Source organism: Saccopteryx bilineata, chromosome 5 (assembly GCF_036850765.1).
Source record: "Saccopteryx bilineata isolate mSacBil1 chromosome 5, mSacBil1_pri_phased_curated, whole genome shotgun sequence".
Taxonomy (NCBI): Eukaryota; Metazoa; Chordata; class Mammalia; order Chiroptera; family Emballonuridae; genus Saccopteryx; species Saccopteryx bilineata.
In genome coordinates, this window is record NC_089494.1 from 210,751,748 (window position 1) to 210,765,635 (window position 13,888).

Below are 13,888 nucleotides of genomic sequence, written 5' to 3' on the forward strand. Positions count from 1 at the left end.
CTTTCTCTTCTCCCTCTGATATACCTATTATTCTTATGTTATTCTTTCTGATGGAGTCAGACAATTCCTGTAGGGCTTTCTCATTTTTTATTATTTTTGAGTCTCTTTCTTCTTCTCTCTGTTGTGCCTCAAGTTGTTTGTCTTCTATTTCACTAATCCTATCTTCAATCTGGGCTGTTCTGTTAGCTAAGCTTGTTACCTCGTTTTTCAGCTCGTGAATTGAGTTTTTCATTTCTGTTTGATTTGTTTTAATAGTTTCAATTTCCTTGGTAATATATTCTTTGTGTTCATTGAGTTGTTTTCTGATCTCCCTATATTGCCTTTCTGTGTTTTCTTGTATATCTCTGAGTATTTTTAACATTTCTATTTTAAATTCTCTGTCATTTAGCTCCAAGGCTTCCAATATGTTAAGTCTTTTCTCCATAGATTTTTCCACATCTATTTGTGTTACCTCTCTTTCTTTTGTATCCATAATATTCGATTTCCTCTTTCTTATCGGCATCTGAGGGTAGTCTTATTGATAGCACGTAGGCGCACTCCCTGGCGGCTTGAATGAGCGTCGCTGTGGTAGCTTCCTCCACACCCTCATCTCTCAGATTCAAGTGATAACAGTCCTTTTGCTTTCAGTTTGTGTGGAACTCCGGAATGCTCCGAGGATAAATTTTTCTGTTTCTAGTTGATAAATTTGTTGTGATTTAGGGGAGAGCTGTCGGACGCGCTTCTCACGGCGCCATTTCCGTGACGTCACTCTCCCAGACAAATCCGCAGAGGCGTTCCGGGGGCAACAGGCGGGCGCCGAGGACCGAGCGGAAGGTGCTGGGCAGAGCGGGGTGCAGCAGCCACGATAGCAGGTACCTCATACCCCAGCGCAGCCGCCGGGATCACCGGGCAGTGAGCTTTGAAAGGGGAAAGACCGCTCTACCTTGGCGAAAAGACTTCATACAGCCCCGAACAGTTTCAGGTGAAGATTACTTCTACCTGCTAGGCCACAAGAGGAGCCTTGGTTAATGCACCAGCTTAGAAGTTGAGCACTTTGGAACTAATAGTTTCTGAGACGGATGGACAATCTATTTCTTAAATCATTCGCTCAAAAATACCCTTTATCCAACACCTTTGTATACCAGACACTCTATTTGGCACAGAGGTTATAGAAATATTTTACCAAAGTAGCCTTTGCCTTCAAGGATGTCAGCATGGTTTTGAATGAATAATTTGTAAAACAGTAGTGGGTTAAGGGTGAGGCTAGGACTCTTCAGTCCTTAGCCTCCCTACACGGCAGGGAGACTGAAATGAGTGCTGCAGGGATGCTTGACAAGGTTTCCCTTCATCGCCCGCCCCAAACTCACGTAGATATTTCAAGGGAAAGTGAGAGTGCTATTTGCTTACTTCAGTATAAACAGTAGAGATTTAGTCCTAATGAGAAAGGGAGGGACGGCCTGACACAGATCAGCTCTTGACCTACTGCTCCTCAGGGGCCCTGCAGTAAGCAGTGAGTCCTAATCTTGGAAAAACAGAGCTGGACTGAGGATGCAGTCTGCAGTGGAGCTCATCTGTGCCATCACCTCACTGAGCATCGAGTAGCTCTTTTTAAATACTTTCGTGAAACAGTCTTCCTTAAGAAAGGTGAATAAGATACAGAAGAAGGAACAGAAGGGCCATTTCCAAATTGTGAGGATTAATTTATTTCCCAGTCTGAGTGGAAAAATTACGACCATGAAGGAGCTGTCATTTGGTCACTGCTTGCTATGTGGCAGGTACAGTACTAGGAATACTTTGTATTTGTCTCAAAACACAGTTTGATGTCATAGATCTTAGATCCTTGTTACACATTTTTTCAGCCTTTTTGCCTTTTCTTCTTCCTTTGCCTAAAACCCTTTACTCTCAAAACTAGCTGTGAAAATCCCATTCATCATTCAAAGCTCAAAACCTGATATCTTCTTACCCTGAAGACTTTGTTATAACTTTCCCCAAATCTGAGGAAACTGATATTTCGTTCTCTAAACAAAACTCTGTTGTAGGTATTTATATTTTTCACACAGGATCTACTTTTTCCTCTTATATTGCAGTGCTGTAAGCTCAGAAGGCATGTGTCTTGCTTCCTTACTGTGAGATAAAACTTCCTTCAGAGTAGAAATGGCATCTTTTTGTTTGTTTGCTTGTTTTTTTAAGATGTGTCTTTCTCAAACGGAATATTTTTTAAGGTTTTCCCCATAGATCTCTTGCATCAGAATCACTTGGTGTATTTGTTAAAAGTCTAGATTACTGGTGTCTACACTGAGTTGAATCTACATTTAGTTCTGGAGGTAGGACTCATATTTTAAACCAGCATCTTAAGTGAGTCTCATCTTCTTTCAAATTCAGGAATCTCTGTCTTAACATAGAACAGAGCTTCTCCATGGGGTTGAGGGGGGGGGGCGTTATTTTGCCCCTGAGGGGACATTTAGTCACATATGAAAACATTTTTGGTCATTATAGCTAGGATGGGGTGGATGCTACCAGTATTTAAAATGTAGAAACCAAGGATACTGCTCAACATCACATAGTGCACAGGGCAATCAATCCCCAGCACCGAGAATTATCCAGCCCAGAATGTCAGTGGTGCTGAGGTGGAGAAGTGCTGGCAGAGAGCAAACAGCATCCTGTGCATGTGGGTGATCAAAAAGTGTTTCTTTTTGTTTTAAGTGATAAAGGAAAAGTGAAGGGTATAATTATTTATATACTCTTATATACTATTTATGCATGAAATAGTTACTTTTGTTCTTGGTGGATATATACATAAAATTGATATAACATTTTGAGAGCCATTTGACTACATCTACCAAATTAAAAAGTACACAAGGCCTGACCAGGCAGTGGCGCAGTGGATAGAGCATCAGACTGGGATGCGAAGGACCCAGATTCGAGACCCCGAGGTCGCCAGCTTGAACATGGGCTCATCTGGTTTGAGCAAAAAGCTCACCAGCTTGAAGCCAAAGTTGATGGCTTGAGCAAGGGGGTACTCGGTTTGCTGAAGGCCCGCCGTCAAGGCACATATGAGAAAGCAGTCAATGAACAACTAAGGTGTCACAACGAAAAACTAATGATTGTTGCTTCTCATCTCTCTCTGTTCCTATCTATCCCTCTCTCTGACTCTATCTCTCTGTCTCTGTAAAAAAAAAAGTACACAAGACTATTGACCCAAATATCCTACCACGGGAAATCTTATAGATATATTTACAAAAGTACACTGATCTTCACCTTACACAAGCATGTATGCTGCAGGATTGTTAGAAATAGCAGCAAACTAGAAACAACTGAAATATTCAAGAAATTAGCTAAGTGAAGAGAAACTCATACAAAAATTTGTATGTATCTATTTTAAAAATTGAGACATATCTGTATATGCTGATAAGGAAAGACCTTTAAGGTATACTAAATAGAGAAAAACAAGGTATAGAACATTGTGCATCACATGATCTCACCTGTGTAAATGTATATACATGTAAATGTAAGCATGTATTAGCAGGGTATACACTAAATTCATGACACTGATTACCTGTGGAAGTGACAGTGGGGAATGGAACGTAGGGTTGCTGATGTAAAAGAATTTTAGTTTTATTACATCTAAAAGAAAAAAAAGGATTCAAAGTTAATATAATTTAATATTGATAGTTGTTAATTATGCTGTTGCCAGAATTCTAGTGTTTATTATAGTATAATTAGAATTGTCTGCATTTTCAGTTTTCCTGAAGGTAAATAAATTTCTCAAAAAAAAAATTAAAACCCCAAAAAAGGCATTGGTGAAAGTCAGTATATAACCTTGCAAAGTAAAAGAAAAACAAAAATGAAAGAAAATTTAAGGACTTTTTGCTCAGGCCCTGGCCGGCTAACTCAATTGGTTAGAGGATTATCCCGATACACAAGGTTTATAGGTTCAATCCCTGGTCAGGGCACATATAGGAACAGACCAATGTTTCTATCTGTCTCTTTCTCCCTCTTACTCTCTCTCTAAAATCGATTTTAAAAAATTAAAGGCCCTGGCCGGTTGGCTCAGTGGTAGAGAGCCAGCCTGGCATGCAGAGGTCACGGGTTCGATTCCCGGCCAGGGCACACAGGAGAAGCGCCCATCTGCTTCTCCACCCCTCCCCCTCTCCTTCCTCTCTGTCTCTCTCTTCCCCTCCCGCAGCCGAGGCTCCATTGGAGCAAAGATGGCCCGGGTGCTGGGGATGGCTCCTAGGCCACTGCCCCAGGCGCTAGAGTGGCTCTAGTCACAACAGAGCGACACCCTGGAGGGGCAGAGCATTGCTCCCTGGTGGGCAGAGCGTCGCCCCCTGGTGGGTGTGCCGGGTGGATCCCGGTCGGGCGCATGCGGGAGTCTGTCTGACTGTCTCTCCCCGTTTCCAGCTTCAGAAAAATACAAAAAATAAAAATAAATAAATAAAAACTTTATGCTCAGATTTGTAGGACATTTTGGAAATTTCCATAGGGCTTATATCTATATTTAGTAAGATGGTCATTTTGAAAACCACAAAATTAAGAAATTTAAAATTGTAATTTTTTTTTTAGAATTCCTTTTGTCTTTAGTCTTACAAATTCCATTCATATACAAGTGTCCTTAGGTCAGCATCTTATCTCCCAGCCTTCCTTCAAAGAGGTTATTTCATACCGTTATAATACATTTATGTTGTTTTGTAAAATTTTGCAAATCATAAGGTTTACTTTTTGTGCTATAAAGTTTTACAGATTTTGACAAATGCTTACTCTCTTGTATTCATCATTACAACATTATACAAAATAGTTTCACCGCCTAGATAAATCTCTGGGCATTTCTTATTCAACTCTTTTGTATATTAACCTTCCTATTTAAAACTAATTTTAACTTAAAAAATAGGTGTGTCTTTTTGTTTCAAAGTTTTTATCAAAATCCAAATAACCTCTTTCTTCTGCTACTTTTCAGTCCTTGAGAATGAGGAAAGTTTACAAATTGATTGACCCCAAAATTCAAACCCTGCTGTCATTAGATTATTTCAGTGTATTCACCTTTATCAACAGACACTGAATTGATCAGTGCTCCTTAATTTTTCTTCAGAATTGAAGGAATGATCTTCCCATTTCCCCAAAATCATCTTATCACCAACCAAGTTAGATGTTCTGTACTTTTAATTTTTAATGAGACATTAAAAATAATTAATTTTAAATTATCCTATTTTAATTCTTATATTTGTATGGATATGAAATTTCTACTGTTGATATGTTTTATTTGCAACCATTTCCAGGGTCTGAAGAAGGTAATGAAGTGTGGCAATGATTAAAGAATTGTTAGATACTAGAATATGGTATGTGCTAATTTTTCTACTTGAGATCAAATATACTGCAGAGCCAATTTTTCATTAGAGCAACATACTTTTGGTTGTGAGATTATAGTAGAGTTTTAAAGACTTGTAAGTTAATGTAAACCACAGTATGTAAACATGACAGTTGAATTTAAAGCCTGTATATTGTCTATATTCACTCTAAGTTTTATTCTTATGTTACTCTTTTTGATGGAGTCAGACAATTCCTGTAGGGCTTTCTCATTTTTTTAAAATTATTGAGTCTCTCTCTTCTTCTCTCTGTTGTGTCTCAAGTTGCTTGTCTTCTATGTCACTAATACTCTCTTCTATCTGGCCTGTTCTATTAGCTAAGCTTGTTACCTTGTTTTTCAGTTTATGAATTGAGTTTTTCATCTCTGTTTGATTTGTTTTCATAGTTTCAATTTCCTTGGTAATATGTTCTTTATGTTTGTTGAGTTGTTTTTTGAGCTCCCTAAATTGCCTTTCTGTGTTTTCTTGTATATCTCTGAGTATTTTTAGGATTTCTATTTTAAATTCTCTGTCATTTAACTCCAAGTTTTCCAATCTGTTAAATTTTTTTCTATAGAATTTTCCTCATTTATCTGTGCTACATCTCTGTCTTTTGTATCCATGATATTTGATTTCCTTTTCCTTAATGGCATCTGAGGGTGGTTTTGTTAATACCACTAATGAGAATTAATAAATAATAAAAAGTAAAAAAAGACAATAAAAAATAATTTAAAAAATTATTATTATTTCTTTTTTTTCCTTTTTTCCTTCCCTCTTTGAGAAAATACCACCCGAAAAACTGAGAATTATATTGTGCTAAATGGAACAAAACTACCTATGACAGAGGGTCTGAGTTGGGAAGAAGTGATAAAGGGGCAAAAAGGAGGTAGGGACCCACAAAATGCAAAAAAGGAAAAAATTTGGATCAAGAATAAAATAATTTGCTTGTAAATGATGGTTGACTGAGAGATATAGTGAAAGGGATAAGAGGGAAACAAGAAAAAGAATTAAAAATACTATTGTATTAAGTGGAACAAAAACTACATAGAATGGAGAGCCGGGGTTGGGGGGAATGCTGATGAGTTAAAAAGCAAAGTAAAAAGCATGCAAAATGCCAAAAAGAAAAAATTTGAATCCAAAATAAAATAATTTGTTTGTGAGTGAGGATCAAATGAGAAGAAAAGTAAAGGAGAAAAAGAGAAACTAAGAGAGATGGAGAAAAAGAAAAAGGAAAAAAAGAAAAAAAAAGGAGAGAGTTAGCCCTGGCTGGTTGGCTCAGTGGTAGAGTGTCGGCCTGATGTGCAGAAGTCCTGGGTTCGATTCCCGGCCAGAGCACACAGGAGAAGCGCCCATCTGCTTCTCCACCCCTCCCCCTCTCCTTCCTCTCTGTCTCTCTCTTCCCCTCCCGCAGCCAAGGCTCCATTGGAGCAAAGATGGCCCGGGCGCTGGGGATGGCTCCTTGGCCTCTGCCCCAGGCGCTAGAGTGGCTCTGGTCACGACAGAGCAATGCCCCAGAGGGGCAGAGCATCACCCCCTGGTGGGCAGAGCGTTGCCCCTGGTGGGCGTGCCAGGTGAATCCCCATCGGGCGCATGCGGGAGTCTGTCTGACTGTCTCTCCCTGTTTCCAGCTTCAGAAAAATACACACACACACACACACACACACAAAGGAGAGAGTTAAGGGTTTTGGAGTGTAACCCTCATAGAGAGAAAGAAAAAAGAAAAGAAAAAAAATGGGAATGTAACACTTATGGGTAATGTAGTTCAAGATGAAGAGAAAAGTATAAGATGAGCAGAGAATAAAAGGACCAAGGTGGAAGAAGAAAAAAGAAAATAAATAAAGATAAGAAGATGAAAGAAACAAAGAAAAAGTGGAAAAAGTTATAAAGACTGTTAAAGACTGTGGATTTTTCTTGATTTTGAGAGGGTCTCTTTATCCTTTTTCTTTCCTCTTCCTCTTCCTGGTTGGTGGCTCTGTACCCCAGGCTCTGCCCCTGTGGCACTCTTAGGTAGAGATTTGCAGTTGATGTGTCTCTATGGCAATGTCATATACTAGGCTCAGTCTCATTGGTAGTCGGGGCTTGTTAGCATTTGCAGCCTCCAACAATGGGAGAGTCCATTTTCCTGGAGCCTCTCTCCTAGTCTCTCCTTCCTGAATTAGCAGCCTGATGATCCAGCTATGAGGTTGCCGCTGCCACTGCCTGGAGATTAAGAGGCTCAAAGAGCTGGCAGATCCCCACTCTATCCCCACTCAGCGCAGGGTTCTGGGTAAGGCTCTGTCAGTCAGAGCCGCTAGTGTAATCAGGCAGGGCTGGAAGCCAATTGCTCTCAAGGTGCCTTTCTATGAGCCTCCAGGCATGTCCAGTATGCCTCAGCACTCTGTGGGACCACTCCCCCCAGGCAAAACAGAAGGTTTTAAAAGCTGCCAAGTCCCTCTTTATAATGCACAGCCCTGAGTATGAAAGCTCTGCCAATTAGAGCCACCAGCTTAAGCAGGTAGGGGGGCGTGTTGACTTCTGTTCAGTTCCCCAGGTATATCTAGTTACATTTGCCTTAGTATTCCATGGGATTGCTTTCTGCAGGCTTCTTCCTTGTTAAAAAGCCTACAGCCTAGCCTAACTTCTGCAGTGTTCTCTGAGGTTTGTTTTGTAGGAATGTGTTTTTCACCCTGTATTGGCTGACAGGAAGTTGCCCCCACCCCTATGTGTAGAGCAAGAGGCACTAAAAAATATCACATCTCTTGTCTTAGATCACTGATCTGAGAGAGACCTTGTCAACTAGAGCCACATAAGCCAGTTGGGCGGTGAGCAGACTGTGAGTTAAGCTAATTTCAGCGATTGGATCCACAGATCTGCTTCAGAGACAGTCTGCAAGCTGCCTGCACGCTCCTCCCCCTAGTGCTTCCATATTTTTTCTTTCCCAGGATGTTAGCCTGAATAGCTGGGTGAGGCACCCCACCCCCGGAAGAAGTCTGGGCATAGGGATGTTTGCTTTCACACACTCCCCTCATGCTATTGCTTGGAGAGCAGGGACCACACTGAGACTCTGGTTACAGCCCTCTGACCCTGCCCCTCTGTCCGGAAACATGGGCACCCACTCCTGGGGCGCTAAGAGGAACCTCTCACACACTGTCCATACTCACCGACCAGGATGTGGGAGTAATAGCGGCGCAGTGTTGGCTCACGTGGGCTAGTCACCGTGGGCACACTCTTTCCTCAGCTTGGACGTCTGTGCCCCAGCCTGGCTCCCTCCACGCTCCCAGCCCGCACTCTCTCTCAGTTCCAAGTGAAAGCAGCCTTGCTCAGGTTAGTGAGGAAGGCGACTTGTTCCGTTCTCCATCTTATTTCCTTCAGGGTTGATTATATATTTAGCCAACTTTTCACCCAATCATACCTTCTTGTTCAGTGTGTGGGACTTCCAGAAGCTCCAGGGATAGGTTTTTCTGTCTCTGGTTATAGAACTTGTTGAAATTTTGGGAAGAGGTATGGGGAGCACTCCTCATGGCGCCATTTCTCTGACATCACCCCCAAAAAGTGTTTCTTAAATCAAGACGTCTGTGATGAAGTGGGTTGAGGAAAATAAAGCCGGATGCTCTTAATGAGGGCTCAGTTGCATTCCTCTGGGAAATGCATGGGGCAGGGCTGCTTGGCAGCTTTGGACCTGCCTAGTTGTGTGGGATCATTGAGACTCAGGACCTCCTAACGCCCATCTATTCTGGTGACTATACATCATGCTTAGCCATCTTTCCATAAGAGAACATATTAAAAAAAAAATCACACCATAGTAACTTTCTCCTTTTAATTTGAAAACCACTTAAAGAAATATTCTCTTAGGAGACTTCAAGATTCCTGGAATAGGAGGCAGATTGTGTTTCTGCATTATAGACAAGCCAACTCACAATAGTTCCCTGATCTGCTGGCGGTCCTGTGGCAAATTAAAACCTTAATTAGCATTAGAATCTACTGTTTTCTAGGCACAAAACATAAAGCTACAATGCCTCATAGATACTTATTTTGACACTGTAGTCGTCCATTTGAAAATGAGGTCTTCTGAAATCTAATAGTGCACTCCAGAAAGGTCTTTTTATTTATCTTTTTGATTGCTCAATCTATCAGCATCTATCATAACAACGTAGCATTTCCTCTGTCTGGGAGGAGGATGTGTTTAGATTTTCTCTATAGAAAGAAGTCGAGGGTCAGCTCATTCTGACAGTGGTCAGTTTGAAACTTTATTGCTGATGATCTTGGTGTGGGAATTATTTTCAAATGTAGGCCATAAAGAACTTTTTGCTGTGCTCTATTAATATAATAAACAAATTGTTTCAAAATCTCAGAGATTACATATGTGTGTAGGTGTATATAAAAACATAATTCTAGAATATTGAAACTAAAGACATAAAAATTAAAAAAATAGACTCATTTCTGAATCTTTGCTTCTACCACAGTTTCCCTCTTTTGATTTTTATTTGGGTTAAAAAGCCCCGGTTTGGCTGCTCCATGCTGAGGGTCCCTGGTTCTTGGGTAACACTTTGATTGTATTGTAGCAGGAAAGAAGAGAATAAGGATTTTGCCCCAAAACTCAGAAACATTGATACGTAAAGACACATGCAGCCCCATGTTTATTGCAGCATTGTTCACAGTGGCCAGGACATGGAAACAACCAAAAAGCCCGTTTGGATAAAGAAGATGTGGCACATATACACTATGGAATACTACTCAGCCATAAGAAATGATGACATCGGAACATTTACAGCAAAATGGTGGGATCTTGATAACATGATACGAAGCGAAATAAGTAAATCAGAAAAAACCAGGAACTGCATTATTCCATACGTAGGTGGGACATAATAGTGAAACTAAGAGACATTGATAAGAGTGTGGTGGTTACAGGGGGGAGGGGGGAATGGGAGAGGGAAAGGGGGAGGGGGAGGGGCACAGAGAGAACAAGATAGAGGGTGACAGAGGACAATCTGACTTTGGGTGATGGGTATGCAACATAATTGAACGACAAGATAACCTGGACTTGTTATCTTTGAATATATGTATCCTGATTTATTGATGTCACCCCATTAAAAAAAATAAAATTATAAAAAAAAATAATAATAATAATGTTAAAAATATAAAAAAAAAGAATAAGGATTTTGTTACAATTTTCCATTTTAAAATAAATTCTTATTTTTTTAAAAGATATTTATTTATGCAGAAACTGCTTAGGATATAACTAAAATGTTATAACACATTATAGATTCTTCCACAAGTTCTATGAAGAATTTGGACACAGACTATGTTATTTTCCTCCTTTTTTCCCTAATGTTTGAGAAATTCAGTTTTACTCTGTTCAGGTCAGAAGTAAAAATGAGTTCAAAAGACTGGAAAGTATTTAATAGCAAGCGTATAAAAACATTTTTCTTGGGTGGTCCCTCTGTAACTCATCTTTTTTATTTTCCTTCTCCTTATCACTTATACTTTCAAACATGTTTTAATACCAGACAAGTGAATTAAGGAAAATGACTTTTAAAAAAAATCTATCTGAAAGAGAGAAGAAGGGAGAAATGTAAAGGCTAATTAATAAGGCTGTTTTATGTTTTCAGCATTTAGTACAAAGATAACTTTCACTGCTGTCTAATAAAATGAACCAAGAGTGAAAAGTTCAAATATTAGGCTTTCCTGTGGAGCTGGTTTCATGAAGTCCTGAGAGCCAACATCAGCGGAATGACAGAAGGGCGTTCATGTTTCTGTCTCGTCTGTGGTGGACTGCTGAGATGGCTACCTGAGGCAAATAAAACTCCCTAAACCAAAATTTAATCTGAACCTCAGAAGTTCAGTGACCTAAGGTAAAAGAACTTTGCTTCACGCCTGCACTGACTTCCTCTGCTTTTCATCGACTCCTCTACCCAGATTGCTTCCTTAAAGCTAAACAAACAAAAACGGTAAAACACCAGACTTCTCAACAAAAGGCATTTTGTTTTCTACCCAACTGTTGTGTACAATATATGAAAGTCGCAGTCAGGGCCGAAGGAAACTTACATTAAATTAACATTCCCCAAAACAACTTAAAATCAATGGATGTGTTTTCTTCCAGAGAAATCCATAATTACCTTGGCTTCAGCACAGCAGAAAATAACAGAGTACCATAGACAGGTTTTTGAGTTGACTGTAGTTCAAATCAAGGACCACATATGCTGAAAATCTCTGTAACAGCAAGTAACTGTCAGGGCCTAACAAGCCATTTAGCTTCCAAATAGATTGTAAACAAGTGTGCATTTCTCATGAAATACCTTGAAATGACCAGTAGACAAAGCTAAAGTAACAGCTTAGAGTTTTAAGCCTGTGTCCAAAGATTGCCAGATAAAATATAACACACCCAGATAAATTTGAATTTCAGAAAAGGAATGATTTTTTTAGTGTAGATATGTCCCAAGTATTGCATAAGATATACTTATACTAAAAAATTATTTGTTATTTATCTAAAATTTAAATGTAACTCCCTGTTCTGTCTTTTTACTTTTTATTTGCTAAGACTGGCAATCCAATTTAAGAAAATAATTTCAAACTTGAATTTTAGAAATTCTGTTATTAAACACTAAAATAGTTGAAGCTATATATATATAAATAGAATAGAATAGAATATAAATTATATTATATTAGATAAATATCTATAATAAACATGAAAATATATAATATATATAAATGTGTATATATATACATATATATGCATGTGTATATATATGTATGTGTGTATATAAATATATAAATTTTAAAACTGTGCAAGGTATATGAAAGGTGAGAAATCGAATGCCAGTGCTAAGAGGCACAATCTGTGCAAAGAGAGCTAATGAATAATAAAATAGAAAGTAGTGGGGCTTTTCTAAACCTGAGTCATACTTAATATATCTTGTACACATGCTGGCCTTCTTGGTACATAATTATAATGTTTTGGGTTATTGACAGCCACCTGTTAGAGATTATTCCGGAGAATTGAAGATTGAGTTCACCCTTGATCTGTCATAGGCACTGGTTAGTAGACCTAAATTTGAACAAAGCAGAATCATTTGGTATCTGCAACTAAATAGCTGTGCTCAGAACAGGTGTAGGTCCTAGAATGACATTCTATTTCTACAAATTCTCAATAATCATAGTATCATGGTTAATACAGGATTTTTCTTCAAATACAGGATTTTTCTTCTACCATTTGTGACTTGAATATATTAGATTAATTATTTAGTTCACTAGTTTTCAACCGTTTTACACTTGGGGACTGGTAAAAATAGGAGAATGATTTCAAGTACTGCAAAGGCAAAAATTGCCCTGAGCATAAGTGAATTCAACTAAGATCACTGAGTCTATAATCTTTATACAACGTAAGGGAGATTAACATTTTGCAGACTGGCACAAAATTTCTGGCAGACTAGTCCACAGATCAGCAGTTCAAAAACTCTAATTTAGACTCTTTAAGCCTCAGTTTCTTCATTTTTAAAATGAAAGTAAAATCCTCTCAATACTCTATTTTAAAATTTTTTATTGATTTTAATTTATTATGCTTACATAGATTCAAGTGTCCCACTGAATATATCTCTCTATCCCCCACCTTCATGTTCCCCTTTATACTCACTGTGACCCCAACCCTCAACACCTTCTCCCCTTCCCTTCAGGATTTGCTGTCCTGCTCTCTATAACGCTGTGTGATGTATATATAATTTCACTAATCTCTTTCCCTTCTCTGATCCCATCCTCTCCTCCCCTTTCCCTTTGACTGCTTTCCCTGTGGTCCTTTTGATCCTAGCTCTACCTCTATTCTATTCCTCAGTTCACATTGTTCATTAAATTCCTCATATGATTGAGGTCATATGATATTTTTTTTTCTCTGCTTGGCTTATTTCACTTAGCATAACTATCTCTAGGTCTATCTATGTTGTTGCAAAAGGTAAGGTTTCCTTCTTTGTCATGGCTGCGTAGTATTCAATTATGTATATGTACCACTGCTTTTTAATCCACTCAACCACTGATGGACACTTAGGCTATTTCCAGATCTTGGCTATTGTAAACAATGCTGTAATAAATATGAGAGTGCATTTCTTCTTTTGTATCAGTGATTTGGTATTCCTAGGATATATTCCTTAAAGTAGGATAGCTAGGTCAAAAAGCAGTTTCATTTTTAATTTTTTGAGGAATCTCCATACTGTTTTCCACGGTGGCTGCACCAGTCTGCATTCCCACCAGCAACACAGGAGGGTTCCCTTTTCTCCACATCCTTGCCAACACTTATTCTGTGTTGTTTTGTTAATGAGCACCATTCTCACAGGTGTGAGTTGGTATCTCATTGTGGTTTTAATTTGCATTTCACTAATGATTAGAGATGTTGAACATTTTTTCATATGCCTATTGGCCATCTGTATATCCTCTTTGGATAAGTGTCTATTCAGTTCTTTTGCCCATTTGTTGATTGGGTTGTTTACTTTCCCAGTGTTGAGTTTTACAAGTTCTTCATAAATTTTTGTTATTAACCCTTTATCAGACTTATTGTCGAACATGTTCTTCCATTGTATGGTTTGTCTTTTTATTTTGTTCAT

General features: G+C 38.8%; 1 non-coding gene across 1 annotated transcript; it reads left to right on the forward strand.

The window, feature by feature from the left end:
• Window positions 1–6,580: 6,580 nt before the first annotated feature.
• On the forward strand, window positions 6,581–6,656 carry TRNAI-GAU (transfer RNA isoleucine (anticodon GAU)). Its single transcript has one exon. It is a non-coding gene; the product is annotated as a tRNA-Ile (tRNA).
• The last annotated feature ends 7,232 nt before the right edge of the window (window positions 6,657–13,888 follow it).